At 42.3% G+C, this 12,069-nt stretch overlaps 1 long non-coding RNA gene across 1 annotated transcript in view; it reads right to left on the bottom strand.

The window, feature by feature from the left end:
* Nucleotides 1–12,069, bottom strand: part of LOC122240749 — a 108,979-nt gene that overhangs the window by 76,054 nt on the left and 20,856 nt on the right. The window contains exon 2 of the long non-coding RNA XR_006220484.1: nt 10,555–10,637. This is a non-coding gene — a long non-coding RNA (uncharacterized LOC122240749). The remainder of the gene's footprint in view (nt 1–10,554; nt 10,638–12,069) is intronic.

The following is a 12,069-nucleotide window of genomic DNA, read 5'->3' as shown; positions in this document are numbered from 1 at the left end:
TGTTTTCAGCTTTTGCAAAAAGTGTAATATCCTCCCTCTGCCCCTCCAGTTTGTTTCTTTTGCCAGATAGTTGTGTCAAAACTGCCGGCAATTTCCAGATTCTGTAAAAGAGAATTTGCCCTGAACAACAGATGTGAGAATCTACAGTGTGCCCTAGAAACATAATACATCACTATGGTGTAAATTTATAGGTTATTCGGATAACATGCTGTGATACAACAGGGAAATTAAGCTTCTCAGCAATGTGTATGATCTACAGCCAGGAAATCTGAGGTTCGAGTTGATGTGAATACAAGCTTTCTGTGTGCAACCTTCCTCTTCACTTTACCCCTTGCTCGGTTTGTTGACAGAACGTGAGATGTTGTGAATGAGTGGCACCCACCTCCTCTTCACATTTATCCAGAAAAGGATCTGGACCAATAGGTATATCTGCTCAACTTGCAGTCCAAACCCATTCTTGGCTTCAACTCCAAGACTAGGCATCAGGAACTTTTTTACAATATTTCAGTTAAATGAATGACTTTTCAGAATACATCCCTATACACATTTGTAAAGCCACTCTGCATCTCCCCAGGCCCTGCCACGTCCTGGTTTAGCTTCCTCTTCATTATCTCCCTCTCTCCAGTACACCGGGGCCCTCAGCACTGCACCTAGATCAGTGGGAAGCAAGACAGGAGGTTCTTCACCTGTTTATGACCTTGTATGAGGCACGGCTCAATGTGGACAGCAGAAATATGGGTACTGTAAGCAGAAAGGAACTTAATACAAGAAACGCAGTGGTAGCAAGTTATTGGAAGGGCTAGAGGACTGGATTCTAGGCTGGGTTCTGGAAAGCCCGCACTAGAACTATAGAGTTCAAGTCCGTACTTCCATGCCTGCTAACCAAGGGTCTACATCCTCTGCTACTTCCTCCAAACCACCTTTCTACGTCAGGAAGCTAGAGAATGACACTGCTGCAGGCCTTCCCTCTGTCCTTGACCTTGCTCAGCAACAACAACCACTGGAGCAAGACGACAGCCCCTCCCTCACTTCCACAATCCAAATCCTGCTGGTGCACGTAAGGTGGATGCCAGACCCCAGCTGTTGAGGGAAGGTTAGGAATTTTTCCAGCATTCTCAGTACAGGAAACATTACTAGGTGAGGGTGGGGACTTGAGTCAGGAGATACACTGCACTCTACTGCAGGCTATTAAGGTGTTTTCAAGATCTCACATTCCGTGTATGACCAGGATCCTGAATAAGAAAAGACAACAGTCTCCAGAGAAGGACATAAAGGAGGAAAATATGCCTTCTGTTACCATCTCCTCTTCCACTGCAATCTGCTTAGAAGTTATTTCCAACTAGTCCTGCCCTCTTAGCTTGTGTCTCTTCTGACTACTTTCAGTCTAGCCCCCTGTTCCTAAGAGTTGACAATGACTCCAAGTCTGAAGCTGGAAGAGATTCTAGAAACAACCCTTTATTTAAAGGAAAAGAGCTAGAAACTTGAGAGTTTCCGTAAGTCTCCCAACTTTATCACTTGGGTCTTCAACTATCTTCATCAAAATATTTAAGGTAACTCAGTGATGCTAGAGATGCCATAGCTTTTTGCTCTTCAATTCAGCAAAGGTTAAAACGTCCTAGCCTTTCCTGTCAAGTATTAATCTCTTAATTTTGAATACAAGTGGTCCCCCAAAGGCCCTGATTAACTGGACCTTAGGGGGACCTTCCTTAACTCTGATATAGAGAACATAGGGAGTATTCAGAAAGAATATATATTTTAACCAGAGATGCTTGCTTGCTTGCTTTAATTTTTTGAGAGAAAGAGAGACAGAGGGTGAGCAGGTAAGGGGGAGAGAGAGAGAGACACAGAACCCAAGCAGGCTACAGGCTCTGAGCTGTCAGCACAGAGACCAACATGGGGCTCAAACTCACGGACCACAAGATCACGATCTGAGCCAAAGTTGGACGCTTAACCAACTGAACCACCCAGGCGCCCAAACCAGAGATGTTTTCATTTGTTTCGTTAGTTGCTCTCTATATTTCTGTTCTCTATTTCCTAAAACAATATGAGGTATGAAAAACAGAGTTTTAAAAAAACACACAAAAAGAGGAACACAGTACTTTGGGATGGGCATGAGGGGCAGAGATTTGGCTAGTAAAAGAGAAACACATTTTGGGACACCTGACTTTGAAGATTCCAGAACTAGTCCTTGGATAACTCTGAAGAAAGACTCCAAGGAATTTGAGAGTGGGAATTTAGGAATTCAGTTAGAAGACACTAAACTGAAGAGCCGGAGAGTTTGTACCATTGAAAGGGACAACTGGTGAACAGACAAAAGACTGCTTTAAGGCAGGGGTTTCTCAACCTCAACATTACTGACATTTTGGACGAGATACTACTATGCTGTGGGGCTGTCCTGTGCATGGTAGCGTGCTTAGTGGTGTCCCCAGCCTGTAGGCTTCAGATGCAAGTAGCAACTCCACAGTCCTCATCACCAAAAATGTCACCAACATTGATAACTGACCCTTGGGGGGGGGGGGGACAAAATTATCCCCAGTTGAGAACCACTCATTTAAAGTTTAAAACTTGTGAATCAGAGAGAGAGAGAAACAGGGGAGGAACCTGGGACGTTAGCATTTCTCTTTTAATCTCACATATTTCTTTTAGGCGGTGACTTCAGGACCTCAGCTGATACAGACCTTCCTCGACTTACAAGGGGGTTTAAATTGAGATAAACCCCATCATAAAGTGAAAATATCATTAAATCAAAAAATGCATTTAATATACCTAACCTACCTACCTGTTGGACATCATAGCTTAGCCCAGCCTCCCTGAAACATGCTCAGAACATTTACATTAGCCTACAGTGGGGCAACATCACCTAACATAAAGTGTATTTTATAATGAAGTATTGAATATCTCATGTAATTTACTAACTACTGAACTGAAAGTGAAAAACAGAATGGCTGCATGCAGAATGGCTATCAGTGCAATGGGTGTTCACCCTCGTGATCATGTGGCCGACTGAGAGCTCCAGCATCCTACCGCATATCCCTAACCCAAGAGAAGATCAAAATTCAAAGTCCAAAATATAATTTCTACTGAATGCATATTGCTTTTGCCCCATCGGAAAGTTGAACGTTCTAAATCGAACCACTGCCCATCTTCAACCTTCTTTCGGCATTTCCTCTTCAACTTAAAATACCGTGGCATCTTCATTGATAAGGGCTCCTCCTACTGGACATGCTGTGGTTTCCCCTTCAGTCTCCAAAAGCTAAGATGTTGCCCCCTCAGCTAGGATATTTTAGCAAACCCCCACCCCTTATTCCCTGTCACAAATGTACTAAAGAATGGGGCGCCTGGGTGGCTCAGTCGGTTAAGCGTCCGACTTCGGCTCAGGTCATGATCTTGCTCTTTGTGAGTTCGAGCCCTGCGTCGGGCTTTGTGCTGACAGCTCAGAGCTTGGAGCCTGCTTAGGATTCTGTGTCTCCTTCTCTCTCTGTCCTTCCCCCACTTGTGCTCTGTTTCTCTGTGTCTCTTAAAAATAAATAAACATTAAAAGTTTAAAGAAAAAACCAAATGTACTAAAAAAGCTCAAAGGTCATCTATCACTGCACAAGTTGAACAGTTTGGAGGAACTGTTCCACACAAAAGCTGTTGAATTCAAAGACATTCTGAAGAAAGAGAAAAAAGTTCAATGAGAGCATCAGTGATTCCTCCACTCTGAAAAGAGGTTATCATGCTTCAAATGAGCACACAGTCACGTAAGAAACTGCTGCCTGGAATATCCCTCGGTTCTCTCCCGAAGCAAGCCCTTCTCTGTGCCCCTCAGGAAGTCTCTGCCTGTGACCATATGTCTGACCCCCAAACCCGTTTCTTGACTCAAAGATTGACAAAGACTCTTCCTTTTCTCTCCTTATGTCCTCTGTGGCACCAGGGGGCCTGAGAACTCCAGTGATGTCTTAAATACCTTTTCTCTGACATGACATCAAACTCAAAAGTGGCAGCCTTGCTATAAGGAATGCCTTTGATATTACGAAGCCTTTAAAAGTCCTGCATACCTTCTAGAAAGGATGTAACCTGAGAGCCGATCTCTGGCAGGCATCCACTGATCTCAGGAGATGTTAGAGGCAGAATTCACAAAGTCAATAATTATTTATTGGGTACCCACTATATGCCAGGTACTTGGTTAGGGGCTAAAGAGAGAGACATAATTCTGCCTTGAACGGATCCACCATAAAGCAGAGAAAACTGATAAATAAAGTGGTGTGATAGGGAAGCACAGAGTGCAGACAAGTGTTATCAATGAAGGCTAACACCAGGCACAAAAGGTTGATGGTGGACTTCACAGCAGTCAAGTTAACATCATCTGAACCCAGTGGCCAATCAATCCTAACATCTCAAAAAGTGAAACAATCTGTCATACGTTCCTCCCAACGTGACAGAGTAGAAAGCACATAGCACCACTTATGGAGTATTACTGGCAAAAAAAAAAAAAAAAAGTACTGAATCTAATTAAGTCAGCTTTACCCAATAACAGGAAATACAGGGGTTAAAGGAACAGGTTAAATGACACCAAGAGGATGCAATCAGACAAATTCAGAACGAAGGAAGTTGTACAGTGCAAATAATCTAGTCTCTTCAACAAATAAATGGGATGAATTCCAAAATAATAATAATAATTGTTATTATTAATACTAATAATTGGTTAATAATAAGAGCTGTTAGAGATGAAGATAAATTGAAATTTAAGATACAAACCAACCAAATGTAATTTTGTAGAGATCATTTAGATCTTTATTCAAACCATAAAAGGACATTTGGGGGAAAATTACCTGAAATTAAACATGAATTAGAGATGAGATGATATTAAAGAATTATTATTACCTTTATTGAGAATAATAATGGTATCATGGTTCTTAGTCTTAAAAGGGTTCTCAGATTAAATGACATTTGAGCTGGCTAAAATATTCCAGATATATTCACACATTATTTGTATAATTAAAATGAAAATGAGAAGTAAAAGAAAAAATAAAGTGTAGAAACCAGGTCTTTCTTATTCAACATAACATATGAGAGGGACCTCATTTAATCTAAGGAGTTGGGTAGAAGGCACATCTATGGAAACCAGGTTCCAATGATGTTGATTACTGCAGAAGAGGTATTCTGAAGAGAAGAGAGAAGCAGGTAAGATGTATTCTAAGACCTTGCTACTCAAAGAGTGGTCCCTGGCCCAGAGCACCAACATCTCTTGTGTTTTATAAATGCAAAATCTCAGGCCCATCTCAGACCCATTGAATCAGAAAATATATTTTAACAAAACACCCAGGTGATTCATTTGCACATTAAAATTTGAGACTCACTGCTCTAAGCGCGTGCTCATCTTTTAATAAAGTTGCTTCATTATCCACCTCTAAAAGCTCCTAGTGACCAAATCTAAGATTTCATGCAGGATCCCCTGGGAGCAAAGATTTGTGTATTAATCTGTTGCAACACCTACACCGGTTCCCTTACTAATGGCTGATCCACCATCTATTCCTGGCCCCAAGCCACACAACATCCTCCCTGCCATGCTTCCTAATTGGTAATCTGCCACCCATGACCTTGACCAGATGGTGTACTGCCTTGGGACCCCTGGCCTCATCAGCTGATTCCACACTTAGGCAGAACCACCATACAAAGGGAGGCCAGTGCCTGGAGCAGCCGTAGAGATGGATGGGCCCCCAAAGATTGTGGCATGCAATTAAAGGGAAAGAACTCTATTAAGTATTTTTATGAGAGGCCAAGGCCCTTTACAGATAGGGGTCACCAGCCCTGCTATTAATCTAGTCTTGCTCTGTCCTCCGAATAGAAAATACTTTACATATGAAGAGATATGAGGAGGGCACAGGGGCAGATGTGGAGTGCTTCAAATCCATCCGGATAAGTGGGAGTCCCTTCTACCCTCTATTTACCCAAGACAGGAAGGAAGGTTTGTCTCCATTAGTGATATCTTCCCTTTTGGGTAGAGCCAACTTGGGAGCAGTGTCTATGCCTTCTTTGTGATTAACTTTTGTTCATGCACATGGCTGTTTAATGAATATTGATTCTGGTGACTGCTTTGATTAATAGGGTCTGAGGAATTTCACACTTAATATCTGAGTTGAGATGAGGCATGTGGCATCATTTCAATTCTCAGGGAACCGGCAACTACATCACAGCCTCTTTTATAAAGTGTCTTAAAAGAAATCCTTTCCATGTTTCTGAATATTGGCCATCAGACATGCCCAACATCTTCAAGTCTTTTAGTTTTGCATCAGCTAGCTGCCTGAGGGTGTAGAAAAGAGAGCTGAACAGTGAGACCGTGGGGGGGGAGGGGGTTTAGGACGTGGGCTCTGAATCCAAATTGCTTGGGCTTAAGTCCCAATTTTGCTATTTACCATCTGTGTGACACTGAAATTACTTACTACCTCTGTGCCTCAGTTTCCTACATGTAAATGGGGATAATAATGTCTTCTGTCTCACCATTTTGTCATGAGGGTCATATGAGGTAACATATGTAAAGCACTCGGAAGAGCGCCTGGAACAGAGTAAGTGCTCACTAACGTCATTATTATCACTGATACAAATACCTACTACGTTCCAACACCAATTCTCTGACACTAACTGGGTGTCCTATGATTCCATTCAATTCTGACACTAACTACTCAGAGTTAGCACAGACCCAAGAAGTTAAGGGTAAAGTCCTTTTATTCTAACTACTCGTAGTACCAGATCCCACGAGATAAAGAGCAAGGTCCCCAAGATAGCCCTTATTTCAGATGCCAGTTGCAAGGGGGATCCCCAGATACCTGCACTTGTGTGTGACTTGGCTACAAATTCAGGGGTTCCAATGTCCCAGCCCCTCTTCAGGTTTGACAATTCACTAGAATGACTGAAGGCTACAGTTCTGAAACCGCCAAACACTGAAGGTACATAGGTAAGTTCTTGCGGGAAAGGCACAGAACTTCTTTGCTCTCTCTGGGCATGTGACCCTCTCAGCACATCCACTTCTTCACCAACCAGGAAGCTCTCCTCAGCGCCGGTTTTCAGTTTTTGTCTGGGGTTTCACTGTACTATCACCACTGATTAAATCACAGGCCGCTTGAGTGAACTTGATCTCCAGCCCTGCTCCTCGCCCCAGAGGTCAGGGGGTGGGGTTGAAAGAAAGTTCCATACTCTAATCATAACCATGTCTTGGTTTTTCTGACATAACCAGTCCCTCCCTTGAAATTATTTAAGGCCCGTCAAGAGTCACCTCATTAGCATAAACTCAGGTATGGTCAAAGGGGCTCTTAGGATAATAAAAGACTCTACTATCACATGGGAAATTCCAAGGATTTTTGAAACTCTGTGCCAGGAACCAGGGACAAAGACCAGCTGTGTTCTTTATTATATCATACTCAATAAATATTCCAGCACTTACGTTGGGCCAGGTACTATGCTAGGCACTGGGGAATAATCTGTATTTTCAATGGTTTTCATTAAGCCACAAGCCTGCAGAACAGCACCATGCCTTGACCAGGATTCAGGATCAGCACCTTTACTTCCCCATCATGACCACCCACACAGAACCATACCTCAAGGGTTTGAAGAACCACAACTTTTTTGGGCTGCGGGGCACCTGAGAACTTATGAAAATGACTCCACCCCTTTACAGATGAGGAAACCAAGAATCAATTGGCTCAAAGTTTTATTCAGTCAGTGACACATGTCATGACTGATAATCTGTACCTATTTCCATTCGCCATGAGCTACGGGATCAGAGACCTCAGCAACTGTGCCAAAGGTGAAAAGTAGATATTTACTGTTCTTTGGATTAAGGGCCTAGTCATTCTCCTCTGCCCCACTATTATGGCCCTCAGAGTTGGCTTGGAAGACATATAGGACATGATAGCGAGAGCTGTTGGTCAGAGGAACAGACATCAGACATCCCTTCTCCCTTCTCTCCTAAGCTAATCAGCCCTCCTACCACCACCTTCCTCCCTGGAGGAAAGGTCCTAAATCTCTGGCAACTCCATTCTACTTGGTATTTGAGGAGGGGACACGCACCATGTACAGAGCATCCTAGTAGCTGCTGGGTACACAGAGCTGAGTAAGACTTGGTCTTATATATCTACATACATAACTTGAATGAGAAAAAAAAATGTGAGAAATGTGGCACCAAAGGTGTAGTATACCATCAGAATATAGGGGAAAGAGAGATTAATTAAGGTGAGGAATCCTAGTAACACTGCTTTTACAGGGTACTAAACTTTCTGCTAATCTGAAGGCCAATGAGGAAGAACCCAAAAGCTAAAATATGCTGAGTGCCTGCCATGCTATGCAAATACACAATGTTTTATTTGCCTTCAATCCTCTAATTAGGGGTTTTCAAATGATTTTTACCATGTGCCCTAATTTATAAAACATGTGGACAATTTCATAAATATATACATGGTTACGGGTGAAATATGAACATATACTGACGTGTTGTGTAAAGCACATAAAACACAGCAAGATAATAAAAATGACCAATTGGAAAACCGGATTTCCCATAGATGGCTATTATCAACATCCTCTGTTTCCACCTATTCTTTCTGACACTCCTTCGTTGAGGGGTGATGTCTGTGTTCCCTCCCTTTGAACCTGGGTGCAAGTCTGTGGCTACCCCAGCTAGACAGGGTCATAAAAGGAGATACCATTCTGCTTGGCTCTTTCTCTCTTGGGATGTGTGCCTTGGGGGCCCTGAGCTGAAACAGAAGAGTAGATGGCCCAGGCAGACAGGAGGTGACAGTCCCCATCAACTCCCTGAGGGGATGATGCAGGTCCCAGCCTTTGAACCGACCCAGGTGACACCATGTGGAACAGAGACCAGCTATCCCTGCTGAGCTCTGCCCACATTGTAAAATGGTAAGTGGGATCAATACTGTCAGTGCTCTAAACTGCTAAGTTTGGGAGCGATGTGTTCTACAGCCACAGTAACTGGAAAAAAAACAAAGATGAGGTAAAATACTTCTAAAATTATCTTACTTTATCAATGGCATAAAAACTCTTTATACTCTTAATATTATCATTCATAACGATACATTTAGTGAGAGCAACGTAGTTGGATATACTTCATTAAAAAGCAAACAAACAACTCATGGTGCAATAATTCAGAGTTGGAGTTCTATGCCTGGTTTATTTCCCCACTAGATTTTTTTTTTTTTAATTGAGGTATAATTGACATATAACATTGTATTAGTTTCAGGTGTACAACATAATGATTCGATATTCATACATATTTTGAAGCGATCAACACAGTAAGTCTGGTTAACATCCATCATCACACACAGTTACACATTTTTTTCTTGCAATTGAATTTCTAAGATCCTAGTAACTTTCAAATATACAATACATTATTATTAACTATAGTCACCATACTGCTATACATTCTATCCCCAGGACTTATTTATTTCATAACTGAAGTGTGTACCTTTTGACCCCTCTCCCCATTAGATTTTCATGGCAGACTTGGCCAAAAAGATACCTCATTTCATGAAAACACAATATAAGCCTATGGATCGTACCCTGTAGTTAATGTTACTAACCCGTATTTCAAAGTGTCTTGATAAATCTTAATTATTTTGTCTTCTTGTCAGAACTAAGTATATCCATTTTGTTTTTACCCCAAAATGTGGCTGAGAGCTCAGGCCAAGAGTAGACGATCTGGCCCCACCATTCTCTCGACTGCTTGTCTGCTGCTTCTTTACAGGAATCTCTTAATGCCACGCATTCATTTAATGAGGAAAAGTTCAGTTACACCAGATAAAGAAGAGAGGCACTACTGCTGTAGTCACCTGTTTACTACCTCCAGAAGCCCCTCACCGCCCTCAGGATAAATAAATATCCAAGCCTCAAACCTGGCAGACCGTGTCATCTGCTCCCTCATATGCACCTGGGCGCCAGCCTTTCCAAATCACTTGCAGCCTCTGTTCAGTTCCTCACAGTGAATGATTATGGAATACATCCATGTATCTGAGTTGAAGTCAAATGCACAGAAGACAGCCGCTCATTCTAAATGTATGCACACTTTGTCAAGGATGGTAGAGAGAAGGGGTCCCACATACTTGTGTGACAACCTTACCCAAAACGATGGCAAAAATGAGCCAAACATTCCTTAAAGGTGCCTGAAACTGTACGGTTGGGGGTGGGGGCAGAGGAGTCCTTGTGCTAACTAAGGAGTCTGTACCAACCACACTGTATTTCTCTTCTGACTTAGCGTGGATGGTATAATGGTAGCCACACCCCAACGGGTAGCCTTGACCACCTTTCCTTCAAATGTGTGATCTTTAAAGCCTTATTATCTTTTAAGTATGGTTCCCATTATCCCCTCGAACAAGACTGTTTATCCGGTACACAGCTTTACTTTTCTGATGAATGTCCATGGCAAAATCTAATTCTGTTACCCAAAAATTTCCTTTTGTAGCCAAACCTTTAAAAACTCATCTATTCTGTAAAGTAGGTATATTTATATTCCTCGTTTCCTTTAGGGATAGAGGAGGGAAATGGAGTAGGCAAATGCATTCAGCTCACCAGTTATTAATGCCGTGGATTACATCCTCCGCGGATTATAAGGGGTGTGTTTTTCATTCTGGGCCAAACACTGACCGAAGTACCTGGGGAATAAAAACTCATTTTAAAATTAGCCCAAGCAAAAATAAATAATGAGGGAAGAAAATGCATTGTAAAAAAGAATAATATGAAGCAGGTGAAAGCCAGATAATACGGTTTTGATCAATCACTGCTTTGGACTGCCTTTTCCCTGCTTTCTCTGCCATTTGCATGCATAATTGAATGTTGCCTACTTGATGAAAAGGAATGCTTAGGAGAAAATATTGCCATCACGATGACCAAGAGTGGCTAAATTTGTGCTTTACTAACCTTCAAGGCTCCCTTGTAGGAAATGTCTCGTTTTCAGAGTCTGTGCCCCCTTAGAATTTAGGTCTAGTTTGCCTTTCATGGATAGACGGTAGACCTTCTAGGGAATTAGCTCTCTATACCTTGGTGTGTCCCTATTAGGGATTCTTAACGGCATTTCCTTATGAAATTTCCTCAGACATCCACAATTCCCAGGAGATCTGAACATGACATTTCTTAACACTCATATTTGACTTTTCTCTTCCTTTCTCTTATTTACCCTTTGGAAAAGTATTTTTTTTTAAACATTTATTTATTTTTGAGAGACAGAGACAGAGTGTGAATGGGGGGAGGGGCAGAGAGAGAGGGAGACACAGAATCTGAAGCAGGCTCCAGGCTCTGAGCTGTCAGCACAGAGCCCAACGCGGGGCTCGAACCCACGAACCGTGAGATCATGACCTGAGCCAAAGTCGGACGCTTAACTGACTGAGCCACCCAGGCACCCCTGGTGAGTATTTTGAAGATGTGGTCTCCTTCTTTTCCCAAATATATAGTGACCTAGACCTCTTCACTCCTTGGCAATCTCTGTGAATCTCTTCACCTCTTATCTTCCTTGTCACTGGCGTGATAGCATCTGAGTTAACTCGAGAGGAGAAGATAGCATTAGTTTTGCACACCTCCAAAAGAATGATAAGGCTGTCTGTACATGATGGCAACACAGCTACTGTGAGGACTGATTTATTGAAACATAAGGTTTATAGTACAGATACAAGAAAATTAATCGTTTGATGGCAAATTCGCTTTCCCCTCTGTGGTAGGAGCGCCCAGTAGCTTAGACCTATATGTAGTGGAGTAATCCCCAGAAAGCCTTTTCTTCTGCCTTGCTAAGTAGCACTGTGTATCAACAAACCTTATAAAATAATACCTCGAGGTGTCCCACTGGTATTCTAGAAGCCATCTTTAGGAGCCAGTCAAGCTCAATGAACTGCTCCAGGGAAAGCTCTGACCTTCCAGTGAGTTCCTTGCTGGGCTTCTGCTGACAAGCCATTGACCTGAGGGGCAGAGGGCATTGTGTTTTCTTGTTCACCACTGGAAATTATAATATTTTCATAGACTCTCCTTAGGAAGACCAGAAAGTGCCTTCTTTTACTCCTTTTGTGATACTGTTAATTGAACTTCATGCAAAATAAA

The sequence above is a fragment of the Panthera tigris genome, chromosome C1 (assembly GCF_018350195.1).
Source record: "Panthera tigris isolate Pti1 chromosome C1, P.tigris_Pti1_mat1.1, whole genome shotgun sequence".
NCBI lineage: Eukaryota > Metazoa > Chordata > Mammalia > Carnivora > Felidae > Panthera > Panthera tigris.
This window is presented reverse-complemented; position numbering and strand designations above follow the sequence as displayed.